The 15,667-nt window shown below is 48.2% G+C and overlaps 1 non-coding gene across 1 annotated transcript; it reads left to right on the top strand.

Annotated features, from left to right (window-relative positions):
• Window positions 1-15,075: 15,075 nt before the first annotated feature.
• On the top strand, window positions 15,076-15,158 carry trnal-uaa (transfer RNA leucine (anticodon UAA)). The gene has a single exon. It is a non-coding gene; the product is annotated as a tRNA-Leu (tRNA).
• Window positions 15,159-15,667: the final 509 nt, after the last annotated feature.

Here is a 15,667-nt window from a genome sequence, read left to right as displayed (position 1 = left end):
TATCAGGAAATTGAAGGGATGGAGGAACTCAAGAAAATTACAATCACCGGGGAAGTGGTACTAAACAAATTGTTGGAGCTGCGGGTTGACAAGTCGCCAGGTCCTGAATTGGCTAGTGAGATAGTTGATGCGCTAGTTTTAATATTCCAAAATTCCCTAGATTCGGGAAGGTTCCGTTAGATTGGAAAAGAGTGAATGTAACTCATTTATTCAAAAAGGGAGGGAGACAGAAAGCAGGAAACGACAGGCCAGTTAACTTAACATTTGTCTTCGGGAAAGTGTTTGGAGCTATTACAGAGGATGTTATAGCAGGGCATTTAGAAAAAAATTAAGGTAATCAGGCACAGTCAACATGGTCTTTTGAAAGGGAAATCATGTTTAACCAATTTATTGGAGTTCTTTGAGGGAGTTACATGTGCTGTGGATAAAGGGGAACCAGTGGATGTATTGTATTTCGATTTCCAGAAGGATAAGGGGCCATATCAAAGGTTATTGCAGAAAATAAAAGCGCATGGTGTCGGGGGTACCATATTGGCATGGATAGAAGATTGGCTAGCTGACAGGAAACAGAGAGTCAGCATAAATGGGTCATTTTCTGGTTGGCGAGAAGTAACGAGTGGTGTGCCACAGGGATCTGTGCTGAGGCCTCAACTTTTTACAATTTATATAAATGACTTAGATGAAGGGACCGAAGGTATTGTTGCTAAATTTGCTGATCACAAAGATAGGTAGGAAAGTAGGTTGTGAAGAGGACATAAGGGGGCTACAAAGGGATATAGATAAGTTAAGTGATTGGGCAAAGACCTGGCAAATGGAGTATAATGTGGGAAAGTCGGAAATTGTCCACTATGGCAGGAAGAATAAAAAAGCATATTATCTAAATGGTGAGAGATTGCAGAGCTCTGAGATGCAGAGGGATCTGGGTGTCCGAGGGCATGAACTGCAAAAGGTGAGTATGCAGGTCCAGCATGTAATGAGGAAAGCTAACAGAATGTTATCATTTATCACCATGGGAATTGAATACAATAGTAGGGAGGTTATGCTTCAGCTACACAGGACATTGGTGAGACCTCCTCTGCAGTACTGAGTACTGTACTGGTCTCCTTATTTGCGGAAGGATGTAAATGCATTGGAGGTAGTACAGAGATAGGCCTTCACAGAGCTGAGGTCAGATGAGGATTGAATTAATTTCAATCACTGAATCTAAACAAGAAGTAAATCTGCCAGGAATGGAAGACTTTGCTTTATATGTGAGCTTGTGGCGCAACGGTAGCGCGTCTAAATCCAGATCAGAAGGTTGCGTGTTCAAATCATGTTAAGCTCAGTTATGTTTCACAGCAGCTCAAGTTCCGGGATTTTATATCAGAAGAGAGTTCGTTCTCTTGGAATGTTCGTGCATGGTAGAATTTCAAGATCAACTTTAATAGATTAAAGTCCTGATTTCTGGTTCCGTTCCATTTCCATGCTCAGTTCTTATTTCACACTGTTTTATATCAGAACAATGTTTCAGGGATGTGATGTGGACAATCGCTCTGTCACCCAGTGTGAGAAATAAAACACAAACCGCACAGCGTGCGGCTCAACCCCATACCTGGCTCTGTCTCTCGGCCGCTTAGTTCAGTTGGTTAGGACGCAGTGTTGATAACAACAAGGCTGTGGATTTGATCCCCATGTGCACTGTCACATGGTCAGTCATTAATTTGACACATTTTTGGAACACTTAAAATCCAACTTTTAGATGCAAACAAGTTTACATAAAATGTCAAAGGGAATTTATTTTGAATAACATCCATTGCATCTTTGTCACTGGTCTGGAGTAACACAGAATTCTTTCCAATTATCTTCCATTTGCTGATAAACGTTCAACTCGTGGCCTGTTCTCGTTAATGGTCACGAGCAGCAAAAACAGACAGAGCAAGTCTGACCGCCCAGAGATGTGGAAAAGGCTTCAGTTTGGGACATATGCAGCAAATCAAATGTTCACCCGGCCCCGAAAGATTCAAAAACTGGGGAAACGGACACAAGGAGATAGAGAATAAGCTAAAGCTGACAATGTAAATATTTCCCATCATTGATATCTCTCTATTCCAATCCAACCTTCAGAGTTGGGTAAATAATTTCAGTGTAAATTGTGCAGCTCAAGAGTCAAAACCAAAGGGCGATGCAGAATAAAGGAGAACTGCCAAAATCCCAGATTGAACCAGGGATCTTCAGTCCAACACACTCCCAACTGAGCTATTTCAGTCTCACAGGCTTGGGATGATAAGTGGCAAGTAACATTCACACCACACAAGTGCCAGGCAATGACCATCTCCAACAAAAGAGAATCTAACTATCTCCCCTTGACATTCAATAGCATTACAATCACTGAATCCCCCACCATCAACATCATGGAGGTTACCATGGGTAGCTATACAAATAACGTGACTAGAAGAGCAGGTCAGAGGCTTGGAATCCTGAGGTGAGTAATTACAGTGCAGCTGTTGGCTCCACCCCAGGGGCTGAATTTGTTCTGTGAACCATGAAGCAGTTTCGTCTCAAATCCCAGGTTTATCAATAAATCCTCTTCCAAAAGCCCCAAAGTGTGATATATTCCTCTCACTCATCCATGACTCCTGACTCCCCAAAGCCTGTCCACCATCTGCAATTCACAAGTCAAGAGTGTGATGGAATACTCTCCACTTGCCTGGATGGGTGCAATTCCAACTCAAGAATCTCAACACCGTCCAGAACAAAGCAGCCCACTTGATTGGCACCCCATCTACAAACATTCACTCCCTCCACCATCGGCACACAGTGGCAGCAGTGTGTACCGTCTACAAGATGCACTGCAGCAATGCACCAGGACTCCTTAGACAGCACCTTCCAAACCCAGCGACCTTTACCACCGAGAAGGGCAATGGCAGCAAATGCAGGGGATACCACCACCTGCAAGTTCCCCTCCAAGCCACACACCATCCTGACTTGGAACTGTATCGCCGTTCCTTCACTGTCGCTGGGTCAAAATCCTGGAACTCCCTTTCTCACAGCACTGTGGGTGTACCTACCCCACATGGACTGCAGCGGTTCAAGAAGGCAGTTCACCACCACCTTCTCATGGGCAATTAGGGATGGGCAATAAGTGCTGGCCTAGCCAGCGATGCCCACATCGCATGAATGAATGAATAAAAATGTGAAGTATCCCTTGTGTCATTCTTTCGGTCGAAAATATAACCCTGGTGGAATTGCCCCTCCCAATCACACCTCACTTCATAGAACATAGAAAATCGAGAAAATTTATGGCACAGAATGAGACCATTTAGCAATCGTGTCTGTGCCAGCTGAAAAAGAGCGATCCAGCCCAATCCCACTTTCCAGGTCTTGGGAATGGGATCTGAACAGATGTCAGAGCTCACATTATGTGAATGTTCTGTTGAAGTGTTGGTGAGCTGATATACCAGGGGAGATTCACACTGTTGGACACAGTGTGAAATACATTCAAGTATTTATAAAACATTACAACATGTGAGTAATATTCCCCATTGATTTCTCAGCACTGATGGATTGTGAAGTGGGAGACAGCCAGAAGTCCCAGTGATCCACACTGACCCTGAGCTGAGAATGAAATGAGAAAAAGTTCAATCTTCAGCAGCGAGATGCTGCAGAGAGGTAAGAGTCCTGAATCAAGGAGAGACTTTCTCATACTGCTGTTGAATCTCATTTCAAACACTCCTTGAACTCTCTGCCGAGGAATTCAGAGCTGGATAACGCCTGTAAAATCAGCCTAAAAAGGAAATAGAAAACACCCACCGTGGGCTCAAACTCAAAAACTTGAGATTCAGAGTTTCATGCTTTCATCGACTGAGCTCACCAGGCCTGAGACAGTGTCCCCATCCTGTCTGTTATTGGACGGTGCAGCTGTTGGCTCCACCCCAGGGGCTAAATTTGTTCTGTAAACCATGAAGCAGCTTCCTCTCAAATCCCAGGTTTATCAGTAAATCCTCTTACAAAAGCCCCAAAGTGTGATATATTCCTCACTCAACCAGAATGAAAGTTACATCTTTTACTCTTTTTACCTTCCAAACATTGACTTCTATTTTGCTCAGCATTTATTTCTCTCTCCTTTTTATGTTGTGCATTTCCTAATAAACATTTCATTTCAATTATTTATGAGGGATGAAATGAACAGAAAAGATTTTCTGCAATGGTACCAGGGGTGTGGGACAGAGTGAGTGGTTCGGATCTGGAATACACTGCCTGAGAGTGTGCTGGAGGCAGATTCAATCGTGGCTTTCAAAAGGGAATTGGATAAACACCTGAAGAGAGAAAATTTGCAGTGCTACAATGAAAGGGCAGAGGAGTGGAATTAGCTGATCTGCTCTTGCAAAGAGCTGTCAAGGACATGATGGACTGAATGGTCTCCTTCTGTACTGTAACCATTTGATTCCTTGATTCTAACTCTGTCAAAGTTGTTCTGAACTTGCTCTGCTCCAAGGAGAACAACCCCAGATTTTCCAGTGTCTGCACATAACTGAAGTTATGAGGAACCATGGGGAACCCACTGTAAACCTTCCTCCAGACAGAAATACAACTGTTCACCACCACACTGTGACCCAGCTGTTCACATGATTTGGATGCGGGGACCAAATGTAGTATTTCCAAGTTTGCAGATGACACAAAACTAGGTGGGAATGTGTGTTGTGAGGAAGATGCAAAGCGGCTTCAAGGGAATTTGGAAAGACTTAGTTAGTGGACAAGAAAGTGGCACATGAAATATAATGTGTCAAAATGTGAGGTTATCCACTTTGGTAGGAGAAACAGATGTGCAGATTATTTGTTAAATGGTAAGAGTGTGAATGTACAAAGGGGCCTGGGTGTCCTTGTCAATAAGTGACTGAAAGCTAACATGCAGGTGCAGCAAGCAATTAGGAAGGCTAATGATATGTTAGCCTCTATCACAAGAGGATTTGAGTGCAGGAGCAGTAAAGTCTTGCTTCAATTGTATATAACCTTGGTTGGACTGCACTTTGGAATACTGTGTGAAGTTTTGTTCCCCTTACCTTAGGAAGGATATCATTGCCATAGAGGGAGTGCAACGAAGGTTCACCAGACTTGTTCCCGGGATGGCGGGACTGTCAAATGAAGAGAGATTGGGGAAACTGGGCCTGTATTCTCTAGAGTTTTGAAGAATGAGAGGTGATCTCATTGAAACTTACAAAATATTTAAAGGGATAGACAGGGTCGATGAAGCTAAGATGTTTCCCCCGGTTGAGGAGTCCAGAACCAGGGGACACAATTTCAACGTAAGGGGAAAGCCACTTAGGACAGCGATGAGGAGAAATTTCTTTACTCAGTGGGTTGTGAATCTTTGGAATTCTCTATCTCAGAGGGCTGTGGAAGCTCAGTCATTGAGTATGTTTAAAGCAGAGATTGACAGATTTCGAAATACAAATGACATAGGGGATATGGAGATAGTGTGGGAAAAAGGCATTGAAGTGGACGATCAGTCATCATCATATTGAATGGCAGGGTGGGCTCGACGGGCTGAATGGCCGACTCCTGCTCCTATGTTCCTATCAGTCTGCAAACTTCATGTGCATGCTGTCATTGTCCCTTTTATTCCACGGGCTTCAGTTTTACTGGCAGTCTAATATGTGACATCATCAAGAAGGTTTCAATAAGTTAAATAAGGAGAAATTGTTTCCAGTGGCAAAAGGGTCAGTAACCAGAGGATGTATTTATCAGGTGATTGAGAAAAGACCAGAGGCGAAATGAGGAATGATTTTTTTATACAGTGATGTGTTGTCATCTGGAATGCACTGTCTGATCAGGACTTGAAAGCAGATTCAGTAGTAACTTTGAAAAGCAATTGGGATAAATACTGGAAGGAAAATTTACAGATTACAGGAAAAAGCTGAACACCAGGACTAATTGGATAGCACAACCAAAGAGACAGCACTGACACAATGGACCAAATGGTCTCCTTCTTTGGGTATCAGTCTATGGTTTTATGAACATAATGTTGGTACAATTTCCTGAGTTGGAAGGGAAGTGAACCCAGATTCTTAGTATTCTAAACACCAGACCCAAACCAAATGAACAAGCCCGTTGTTTAATCTCTGTTTTTCACACCAGCTTCTCCTCGCTCTTTCTGTGTTTCCAGCCTGGTCTGTTCCTCTGACCTTCATTCCTGACACTCTATTGAGAATGGCCAACTCACTGCGCCTCTCACTCACACCGTCACTCCACCCCTTCACCCACTTCCAAACCTCTCTGTTCAACAGTACCTCACATCTGCTCCTCTGCTCCATTAATATAACAGGAAAACATTTTCAAACAGACATCTCCAGACAGTGAACGTTCCAGTAAGACAAGGTAAAGAGCAGATTCATTCACTTTAAACACAGAGAGAGCAGCTCTCCCTGTTCAGTCTAAGGAGCAGATGTGGTTTCACTCCCATTAGTCTTAGAGACATGCGCCAGAATTTTAAGGGACCGTTGGAGACGGGAATGGAGGCCGGGGAGGGGGAGGGGGGGTGTATAAAATAGGGATGGAAGACGTTGGACCGGATTTTTCTGTCGGCGGCTGACATGCAGGGCAGACTTCGCACATCCACATGGCAAGAAGGCATTTAAAGTATTTATGAGTCCAATTGTCAGCAATTTTATTCACTGGATCCAATTGAACTAATAGCACACGGGAACCCTGGGGCTTCAGAGCCTCGCCTGGTTAAAGGAGGTGACTGGGAGGTGGGAGCTGAGTGTTGTCTTCACTGGGAAGCTATCGGGTGAGGCTGCAAAACTTGGCAGAAAGGGCAGCGGGAAACACTGTCAGTAGTGGGGGCCAATGTGCCAGCTCTGCAGAGGGAACAACACCAGGGTGCCATTGGGGCAGTGCCACTTCATTGAGGGTGACAAGTGAGGTAAATGTGGCTGGGTGTTGTTTACTGTGAAGGCCTTGCACTCAGGGAGGGCAACCTGTCATGGGCCTCATTCGAGGCTCTCATTGGATTCGAGGCTCCCATTGAGGAGGAGGAGGTGTAGAGAGGAAGGGAGGGAGGCGCAGGCACCGGCAGGGGCACCACAGCAGCTTGTGGGCCCACAGGAAGGCCAGCCTCGAACAGGAGGCTGGAGAAGGAGGCAGAGGAACACGTCAGCCGAGGTTCAACTACCTGCAGATGTCCGAGTGACAGTGTCTCCGCAGACTGCACCTCTCCACGGGGGTCGTCACTGATCTCTCTGCCATGATGCAGCTGTGCCCCATGCGACTTGGTGGGCACCTGATGCCAGTGTCACTGAAGGTCACCGTGCCACTGAACTTCTTCAACACCAGATCATTGCGGGGATCCACTGGAGATATGTGTGGAATCTCACAGTCTGTAGTGAATCAGTGCATCAAGGAGGTCACCAATGTCCTGTTCAGGAGGGCCGGTGACTATGTGCACATTGATCCAAACAGTCAAGCTGAGAGAGCTATAGGGTTCGGGGCCATCGCTGGATTCCACCAGGTGTAGGCTGTCATTGACTGCACCCATGTGACCATCATGGCTCCTGCAGACCAGCCAGCAGCCTTCAACAGGAAGGGCTTCCACTTGCTCAGTGTGCAATTGGTCTGCGACCACTGCAAATGGATCCCATAGGTGTGTGCACAAATCCCGGGAAGCAGCAACAACGCCTGCATACGAAGGCACTCCCAGGTGCCAGAACCTTTCCGCGGCCCCATCCGCTTTCAGAGATGGATCCTTGGAGACAAGGGCTACCCACTGAGGACATGACTACTGACGTCTGTGAGGAACCCACGCACGGATGCAGAGGAGAGGTGCAACACCTGCTGCGGGTCAACCCGAGCGACCATCAAGGAGGCCATTGGTCTCCTGAAGATGAGAATCAGGTGCCTAGATCGATCCAGTGGAGCCCTTCAGTATGTCCCGGCGAGTGTCTCGCATATCGTGGTGGTTTGCTGTGCACAGCACAATCTGGCATTACAGAGGGGTGAGGTGTTGACTCGTGAGGATATCGTGGAGTGTGATGTCTCCTCTGATGATGAGGATGTGGAGGAGGATGCTGCCCAAGCAGTGCCAGATGAAGAACCTCAGGCACAGCAGGAAAGGGGCCATGAGATACACACAAGGGAGACATGAGACACCCTTATACATTCAAGTTTCCTTTGAGCCTTACCACCTTCAGGAACCAAGTCAATAAAGTCTTAGCTTTAAACAGCCCTGTTGTCGCCTCCTTCCTTCTGCACTGCAGCATCCAGGTACACATCGCACAGTGACAAGGCCGAAGCTTTGTGAACTCAGGGCTTGGTCCCTCACTTCCAGCCCCTTGGGAGGATGGGTTTAAATGAAGTCCCAAAGGGCATCAACAATAGGAAGGAGACATAGTGAGAGAACATCATTTCTTTCTTCCGTGTGACAACAAACGCAACCCTATCCATCTGGAATGTACATTCACCGTGAACCCTAAGTGAATTTAGGTGCTCTTCTGAAATCTTTTCCGCGTGCTCCTACGTGGTGCTCCCCCTGCTCTGTCAGCTGAGGTGGAGACAGGCTGCTGACCTTGCTGCCCCATGGCTTGGGATGACATTGGTGGCCGTCCTCTGGCTGCCTGAGGCCTGGAGGGCCCCGGCACACTGAGGGCCTCCTGCACAGGTACAGGGACCCCACTCTGTCATCGAGGGTGATGGAGGCAGGCACTGGCATCACTTGTGTCACTGGCAGAGGGGCTTTGGAGCTACTGTCCACACCAGGAGCACCCAGAGAGGAGACCCCAGATGTAGCAGCCAGCTGCTCCTCCCCCTTATAAGACACATTTGTAACTCGCTGCTGACCTGAGAGGGACGTGGACCTGGTGAAGAGTTCAGGTGCCTCGTCCCCCCTCTCGCCTTGTCACCGCTGGATGGAGCTCTTGGACAAAGCGATGGAGTGCAAGTCTGCACACATCTCCGGCAGCCACTGATTGGTCGGCTGGATCTGGCTCTCCATCAGAGTCACCAATCTCTCCAGGAAGGAAGCCAGACACACCCCCATCAGAGACAGTACAGCATGCAAGGCCTGGATGGACTCCTCCATCATCCGAACTTGGGTACACATAACCTCCGGCAACTCTGCCAGATGTTGCCTGACCTCTTGCTGCAGCTTCAGCATTTCCCGTGTTGCTGGTGACACCAGAGGCACGTCATCAGCCTGGGACTCAGCATGGGCCTGGCCTCCCACAGACTTCCAACTGCCAGTGGCCTCGGCTGTCACAGCCTCCGTCAGCTGCCCGGGCCTGTCTGTGACGTGCTCACCAGCTTGTGTGCCCAAATCTAACAGCGAGTGGATACCCACCGAGTGAGGGTTTCTCTGCTGGTGGAGGGTGCAGAGGAATGATGTGACGGTGCACCCTCTGAGGCTCCCTCCTCCTCCTCAGAGGTGTCTGGCTGTCCCCCAGTCTCTCCAGCTCTTCGCTCTTGTCGTTCATCCTAGCCTGCATGTGAAAACAGGGACATTGAAGGGTTAGGGTCTGCCCATCGTGACATTCCAACCACCCCTACTGTGCAGCTCCATTGATGCAGTGGTGAACAGATGAGCAGTGTGGCTCCTTTGCAGCGGATGCACCCTTGTGCCCCAGGAGATGTTCATTCACTCTCTTAGGTAGGTGTCCCTGTCTCTACATCAGCTATGGAGCAGCTGCTTTGCTGCCCGGCCTGTTCCATGGCCTCCTCCTCCATCGGGATGAGGACATGGAGATAAGGCATCCACTGCCAGTCTTGACATACTCTTTCCGATTGTGGGCTGTCTTCTCCTGCAGCCACTATGATCAACAAAGTTAGTCTCCCAGCGGGGACAAACCCAATATCTCTGATGGTGATAGTCCAGCAGTCCATGATGTGGACACACATATTCCTCCTGCATGTGGCCCCTCTCGAGGGACTGTGTGAGTTTATACAATGACTGACGTGCACCTCCCACCGAGATGCAGCCAAGCCTCAGGCAGCATGTCCTGCTGCCCTTCCCCAATACACATGACTGGGTGGTCACTCCCTTTCCACCAAACACTCCCTCTCACTCTGCCATGCGCAATGTCCAAAGGGTCCAAAGTGTTTTGAGTTTGTGCCTGAGCAGCCCGGATCCGGTCATTGACCCACTTCTTGCACTGGATCCATGTCTTGGGGGTGACCCCACGGCTGCTGACTTCACCTACTATCTCAAAGCAGCTTTGGTTGGTCAGGTGGACAGGTCTCCACCTCCCATCCCTGGGGAAGAGGATCTTCCACCTATCTGTTGTCACCTGGAGGCGAACCTGCAGGAAGGCATCGCTAAACTATTGGACCATGGTCACTGCAGGCTCGCATTCAGCTCCTTATCTATCAGGCAGCAGAGACAGCAGAACGGGTCCTGGGGCATCAGTGACAGCAGAACGGGTCCTGGGACAGCAGAATGGGTCCTGGGCAGCAGAGGCAGCAGAACAGGTCCTGGGGCAGCAGATGCAGCAGAACAGGTCCTGGGGCAGCAGTGGCAGCAGAGGCAGCAGAACAGGTCCTGGGGCAGCAGATGCAGCAGAACATTTCCTGGGGCAGCGGAGGCAGCAGAACAGGTCCTGGGGCAGCAGATGCAGCAGAGCAGGTCCTGGGGTAGCGGAGGCAGCAGAACAGGTCCTGGGGCAGCAGATGCAGCAGAACAGGTCCTGGGGTAGCGGAGGCAGCAGAACAGGTCCTGGGGCAGCAGATGCAGCAGAACGGGTCCTGGAGCAGCAGAGGCAGCAGAACGGGTCCTGGGGCAGCAGAACGGGCCCTGGGGCAGCAGAGGCAGCAGAATGGGTCTTGGGGCAGCAGAACGGGTTCTGGGACAGCAGAACGGGACCTGGGGCAGCAGAGGCAGCAGAACGGGTTCTGGGACAGCAGAGGCTGCACAACGGGTCCTGGGACAGAAGAGGCAGCAGAACGGGTTCTGGGACAGCAGAGGGCTCTCAGGAAGACACTCCTTTAAACCAGGCAGCAGTGAACACAGGTCTGGCAGTCCTTTCAATATGGTGCCAGCACCTGCCGTTGTGTCAGATGTCGGTGCCATCGGTGCCTCGTTCCCTGCCTCTGGTCCTTGTTTACATGGGCCCCACGCCTCCCCTTCATTAATTGGTCAGCTGCTCCGTGATCGGGGTCGGCCGGCCACATTTCACTCGTGTGGTGACGGCACCCACTCACGGTGTCTCTGCCGAGAGCCGCACCGTTAGTTTAAAATTCAGCCCATGGGGTCAAGAGTGGAAAATCTCCCCTCTGATTCTCTCTACTTAAACTAATGGAGACACCAAATTAAAACTGATGAAACCAGGGATTGTATCCTGGTTCTTCAATCTAGTGTTCTCCCAACTGAGCTATTCCATCCTCACTGTGAACTCATCTTCATTGGAGACAAATATAAGTCCAGGTGGATTTCCCCACCCGTTCATTCCTCACTTCAGGGGAATGGGACCCAACCAGATCGCGGAACTCAGATTATATTAATGTTCTGCTCTTGATATCTTCATATTATCTTGCGTTTGAGCCACTTTTAATCAGGTTCACGGACAAATTCTTCCATCATCCCTTCTCCCACATTCTCTCTCTCTCATTCATTCTTTATTCCTCACAGTCCAGAAAGAGTTCGGAATCAGAGCTCACTCCCAAACCCTCTGCACACAGACCTCTGTCTGTTACCCTGTTTGATCCAAGAGACCAGTCAATAAATTACACTCATTATAAACACAGAAAGCTGCCTCAGAGTGTTGGACAGAGATAAATACACTGAAGTCTTTTGAAAAAAGTTCATCTTACGGGTTGTTACTGAGCCCACAGAGCAGGGCGGGCCCAGGCTCCAGCCCCAGCCCCAGCCTGTGCTGTGTTAGCTGATGCCACCTGGTGTGATACTGAGCCACACGGAGCAGGAAAGGGCCTGATTGTATTCATGGCCTGTGTTGAGTTAACTGATCCCACTCAGTGTGGTAGGAGCCACACAGAACAGAATGGACCCAGGATCCTTCCTCAGCCTGAGGGATGATAGTTCTTCTCACACATTGTTGTACAGAGCCCCACACAGAACAGGGAAATCTCAGGCTCCATCCCCGGCCTGTGGTATTTTACTTCATCGCACCTGGTATGGTACGGAGTCCCCAGAGCAGGAAAGATCCAGCTTCCATCTCTGGCCTGTGCTGAATTAGCTGATCTGACCTGGTTGGCACTGAACCGCAATCAGGGAAGGATGGGCCGAGGCTCCATGGCCTGTGGTGTGTTAGTTATTCTCATTTGGTGAGGTACTGAGCACTATATAGAGCAGGATGGGCCTGTGCTCAGTGAGCTGATCTCACCTTGTGTGGTTCTGAGACCCACACACAAAGCAGGACAGGCCTAGGCCTCATCCCCGGCCTGTGTTCAATTAGCTGATCTCATCCAAAAGATTTTGATAAGGTTCCACACAAGAAGCTTCTCTATAAGATTAAAGTCCCTGGTATCAGTGGTAATATATTGATCTGGATTGGGAACTGACTGGCAGGACGTAGGCAGAAAGTAGTTACAGATGGATCTGGATCTATTTGGAGACCAGTTACCAATGGTATCTCACAGGGATCGGTGTTGGGACTGTTGCTCTTTACTATTTTTATTAATGATCTGGATGTAGGTGTAGGGGGCACCATCTGTAAATTTACAGATGATTTGAAGATCTGTGCGAGTGTTCAGACTGTAAACGATACTCGACTGTTTCAGGCTGATCTTAATGTGTTGGCAGATTGGGTTCATGACTGGTAAATTATGTTTAATTTGGGTAAGTGCAGTGTTATTCATGTGGACAGGGCGAATGCTCAACATTCATACACCCTTCAGGGAAAAACATTATAAAGTAGGTGGAAAAAAGAAAATAATTTTGAGCAGAGATCTGGATGTTCTCGTGCACAGATCTCTAAAGGTACAGCAGCAATGCTGTGAAGTGATAGTTGGAGCAAATAGAGGGTTGGGCTGCATTCAGAGTATAATTGCATATAAGATGGGGCATATTCTTTCATGGGATGTGAGCGACACTGGCAAGTCCAGAATTTGTTACCCATCCCTAATTGTCCTTGACAAGGTGGCGGTGAGCTCCCTTCTCGAATTGCTGCACTCCATGTGGTGTAGGTACACCCACAGTGCTGTTAGGAAGGGAGATCCAGGATTTTGACCCAGCATCAGTGAATGAACAGCGATATATTTGCAGATCAGATGGTGTGTGACTTGGAGGGGAGCTTGCACATGGTGGTGTTTCCATGCATCTGCAGCCCTTGTCCTTCAAGGTGGTGGAGGTCTTCGGTTTGGAAGGTGCTGTCTGCGGAGCCTTGGTGAGTTGCAGCAGTGCATCTGGTAGATGGTACACACTACTGCCACTGCGCGTCAGTGGTGAAGGGAGTGAATGTTTAAGGTGGTGAAAGGGGTGACAATCAAGGCGGCTGCTTTGTCCTGAACAGTGTCGAGTTTCTAGAGTATTGCTGGTGCTGCACTCATCCTGGTTTGTGCCTTGTAGATGGTTGACAAGTTTTGGAGAGTCAAAAATCACAAAATTATTACAGTGGAGAAGGAGGCCATTGGGCCCATTGTGTCTGCATAGAATCATAGAACATAGAAAGTTTACAGCACAGGCAGGCCAAAAAACGAGCCACCCAGCTGAATCCCATTGTCCAGCATTTGGACCATCGCCCTGCAGGTTCAGGTACTTGAGGTGCACATCCAGACTCCTTTTAAATGAGTTGAGGGTTTCTGCCTCAGCTACCCTTACAGGCAGTGAGTTCCAGACTCCCACAGCCCTCTGGGTGAAAAAACCTTTCCTCATCTCCCCTCTAATTGATCAACACATCACTTTAAATCTATGCCCCCTAGTCACTGACCTCCCTACTAAGGTAAACAGACCCTTCCCATCCATTCTATCCAGACCCCTCACAATTTTGTACATTTCAATCAAATCTCCCCTCAGCCTCTTCTATTCCAAGGAGAACAACCCCAGTCTATCCAATCTTTCCTCATAGCTGCATTTTTCCAGTCCTGGCAACATCCTCGTAAATCTCCTCTGTAACCTCTCTAGTGCAATTACATCCTTTCTGGAATGAGGTGACCAGAACTGCACACAGAACTCAAGTTGTGGCCTAACTAATGATTTATACAGTTCCAGCATAACCTCCCTGCTCTTATATTCTATACATAGGATAATAAAGGAAAGGATTCCATAAGCCTTCCAAACCAACTTATCAACCTATCCTGCTACTTTCAGGGATTTGTGGACATTCACTTCAAGGTCCCTCACTTCCTCTACACCTCTCAGCATTCACCCATTAATTGTGTCTTCCTTTGCTGTGTTTGACCTCACCAAAGGCATCACCTCACACTTCTCCAAGTTGAATTCCATTTGACACTTTTCTGCCCACCTGACCAGTCCATTTCTCCAGCTCTCCTAATGAGCATTTCACCATGTGCCTTGAGCTGAGTTACTCATCACAGAATTCCCACTGTCTGATTTACTCTTGCAGCCAGAGTATGTATATGAATGGTCTAGTTTAGCTTTTGTCAATGGTAACCCCCAGGATGTTGATGGTGGGGGGATTCAGCGATGGTAATGCTGTTGAACGTCAAAGGGAGATGGTTACATTCTCTCTTGTTGGAGATGGTCATTGCCTGGTACTTATGTGGTGTGAATGTTACTTGCCACTTAGCAGCCCAAGTCTGAATGTTGTCCAGGTCTTGCTGCTTCTGGACATGGACTCCTTCAGTATCTGAGATGTCCCGAATTTGTCCTTTTATGAAACCTTGGTCAGGACTCACTTGGAATATTGTCTCCAGTCTTGGTCTCCTCACATGATGGGTGATATTGAGGCTTTGGAAAGGGTACAGAGGAGAGACATTCAACGAATTCCCAGTATAAGACATCTTGGTTATCAAGTCAGACTAAAAGAGTTGGGACCCTACACCTTAGAGAAACCTAGACTGAGGGGTGATCCGATTGAGGTTCATAAATAATGAAGGGTCCAATTCAGCATGGGAGAGGAGTCATAACTTTGTATTGGAAAAGGCCAGATGGCACCCGGATCACATTAAATTTCATTTTCAGTGGTGTTTCGATGTACCAGGATGGCCGAGTGGTTAAGGTGTTGGACGTAAGATCCAATAGACATGTGTCTGCGTGGGTTCAAACCCCACTCCTGCTATCTGTGCTTACAAAATGTTACTTTTTCTTTCCCTGACTTTTGCCTTGCACCATCATCTCTTCTGTCATTTCATCACTCTTACCTTCCAACTGATCACAGCTTCCGATTATTTGATCTGCCCCAGCACCGTTCCTTGGCTCTGCGCTTGCTTATAATCTGGTAAATCTTTAACTTAATCTCCTCTGTACCCTGACAATGACCTTCTCATCCTTCCTGGATTGTGGTTCCTCACAGGATCCCTGCCTCTCCGACTCCCCTCCAGGCAACTGAAGGCCCTGAGCCTTGGTCTCGCATTATACGCTAGCTGGTAGTTGATTCCTTGCAGGTCTGCCACCGCTCAGGAGAAGCTCAAAACCCAGATCAAGCAAAGTATCAAGAGGAATGTGAACAAAGGCTCCCTGGTGCAGAGCAAGGGACAGGGAGCCTCCGGCTCCTACAAAATCAGCAAGTAGGAAAACTGAGAGAAAAGTGGGAAAGAAGGTGAAGAAACCAGCACACAAGAAATCTTC

Source organism: Heterodontus francisci, unplaced genomic scaffold (assembly GCF_036365525.1).
Source record: "Heterodontus francisci isolate sHetFra1 unplaced genomic scaffold, sHetFra1.hap1 HAP1_SCAFFOLD_286, whole genome shotgun sequence".
Classification (NCBI taxonomy): Eukaryota; Metazoa; Chordata; class Chondrichthyes; order Heterodontiformes; family Heterodontidae; genus Heterodontus; species Heterodontus francisci.
The sequence above is the reverse complement of the archived record's forward strand: the minus strand, read 5'-3'. Positions and strand labels throughout refer to the sequence as shown.